A 2,577-nucleotide genomic window follows, 5' to 3' on the forward strand; every position below is an offset into this window, starting at 1 on the left:
GGGCAAGCGGAGAGGACCGCCATTGTACCCTCTCTGAACCCGCCCCCACATACAGCATCACAAACCAGCGACCTAGGTGGCCCCGCCCTGGTGAACGTACAAGGCGCCTCTCTTCATACCTAAAAGGCTCGAACAGATCAAAACAGGGCTCAAGAACAACTCAGAGCCCCAGAGCCAATAAATCTAAGTGATGAAGAAATAGCAAAACTTTCAGATGCACAGTTCAAAACACTGGTCATCAGGATGCTCACAGAACTGGTTGATTTTAGTCACAAATTAGAGGAACATATGAAGGCTAAACTAATTGAAATGAATGGTAATGCACAGAAAAACAATAGTGATGAAAAGGAAACTGGGACTCAAATAAAATAAGTGCACCAGAAAGAGGAAAAAAATGACCAAACAGAAAAAGATGAAGAAACAAGAATTCAAAAAAATGAGGAGAAGCTTAGGAACCTCCAGGATATCTTTAAATGCTCCAACATCCAAATTATTGGGGTACCAGAAGGGGAAGAGGAACAGTTACGAGTGGAAACTTTATTTGAACAAATAATAAAAGAGAACTTCCCCATTTTGGCAGAGGAAATAGACTTCCAGGCAATCCAGGAAGCTCAGAGAGTACCAAAGAAGTTGGACCCAAAAAGGAATATACCAAGGCACATCTTCATTATATTAGCCAAGATGAAAATGAAAGAGAGAATTCTAGAAGCAGCAAGAGATAAGGGGACAGTCACCTACAAAGGAGTTCCCATCAGAATGTCAACTGATTTCTCAAAAGAGACCTTACAGGCAAAAGGGGCTAGAAAGAAGTATTCCAAGTCATGAAAGCCAAGGATGTACAACCAAGATTGCTCTATCCAGCAAAGTTTCCATTTAGAATAGGACAGATAAAGCGCTTCTCAGATAAGATCAAATTCAAGGAGTTCATCATCGCCAAGCCCTTATTATATGAAATGTGAAAGGGACTTACCTAAGAAAAAGAAGATAAAAAATATGAACAGTGAAAGGACATCAAACTCACAGTTATTAACAACCACACCTAAAACAAAAGGAAATTAAGAGGACAGCTAGATCAGGAGCAGAATCATAGAAATGAAGATCACATGGAGGGTTAGCAACAAGGGAGTGGGAGGAGGAGAAGGGGGGAGAAGGTACAGAGAATAAGTAGCATAGACAGTACGGAGAAAATAGACAGGGGGAGGGCAAGAGTAGTATGGGAAATGTGGAAGCTAAAGAACTCGTGACTCATGGACATGAACTAAAGGGGGGAATGTGGGGGGAGGGGTGTACAGGGTGAAGGGGAAAAGAGAAGGAGAAATAGAACAAATGTAAACTCATATCAATAAAATAAAAAATATCTAGAAAAAAATTAAAACAAGACAAGGACCTACATCCACCAAGATTACTCTATCCAGCAAAGCTATCATATATTTATTTAAAAAATTTTTTTCTTAATATTATTTACTTATTTTTCAATTACAGTTTTTTGTCTATTTCTCCCATCCCAGCCTCCCCCGCCCCGTGCTCCCCACTTCCCTCCTTTTTCCACCCTCCGTAGTTCTCTTCCCTGTGTCCTACCTATTTGTTCCTCCAAATCCCTCCTCCCTTTTCACCTTAAATTCCCTTCCCTCTCCCCACTGGTCACTGTCCCCTTGTTCTCTATTTCAATGTCTTTGTTTTTTCTCCCGCTTGCTTGTTTGTTTTGTTATTTAGCTTCCTGTTAAAGGTGAGATCATATGGTATTTGTCTTTCAGCACCCGAACTATTTCACTCAGCATAATGCTTTCCAGTTCCATCCATGTTGTGCAAAGGGTAGTAGCTCCTTCGTTCTCTCTGCTGCATAGAATTCCATTGTGTATATGTACCACAGTTTTTTGATCCATTCATTTACTGATGGGCACCTAGATTGCTTCCAACTCTTGGTTATTGTAAATTGTGCTGCTATGAACATTGTGGTGCATAGGTTCTTTAATATTGATGTTTTAGGATTCTTAGGATATAATCCTAGCAGTGGAATTGCTGGGTCAAAAGGCAGGTTCATTTTTAGTTTTCTACAAAAATTCCATACTGTTTTCCATAATGGTTGTAGCAGTCGGCAATCCCACCAACAGTGAACTAAGGACCACTTTTCCCCACAACCTCTCCAACATTTGTTGTTTGTCGCTTTGTTTATGATAGCCATCCTGACTGGTGTAAAGTGGTATCTCATTGTGGTTTTAATTTGCATCTCTCTGATAGCTAACGATATTGAGCATCTCTTCATGTGTCTCTGGATGTTCTGTACGTCCTCCTTGGAAAAGTGTCTGTTCAAGTCCTTTTCCCATTTTTTAATTGGGTTGGTTGCCTTCTTAGAGTGGAGTTGTGTAAGTTCTTTGTATATTTTGGAGATTAAACCTTTGTCTGAGGTATCATTGGCAAATATGTTTTCCCATATAGTTGGTTGTCTTTTTAATTTAATACTGTTTTATTTAGCCATGCAGAAGCTTCTAATTTTGATGAGATCCCATTTGTTTATTCTTTCCTTTACATTCCTTACTCTAGGGGACATATCAGTAAAGAAGTTGCTGTGTGAAATAT

This window comes from Artibeus jamaicensis, unplaced genomic scaffold, assembly GCF_021234435.1.
Source record: "Artibeus jamaicensis isolate MK-2021 breed Jamaican fruit bat unplaced genomic scaffold, CSHL_Jam_final contig_240, whole genome shotgun sequence".
Classification (NCBI taxonomy): Eukaryota; Metazoa; Chordata; class Mammalia; order Chiroptera; family Phyllostomidae; genus Artibeus; species Artibeus jamaicensis.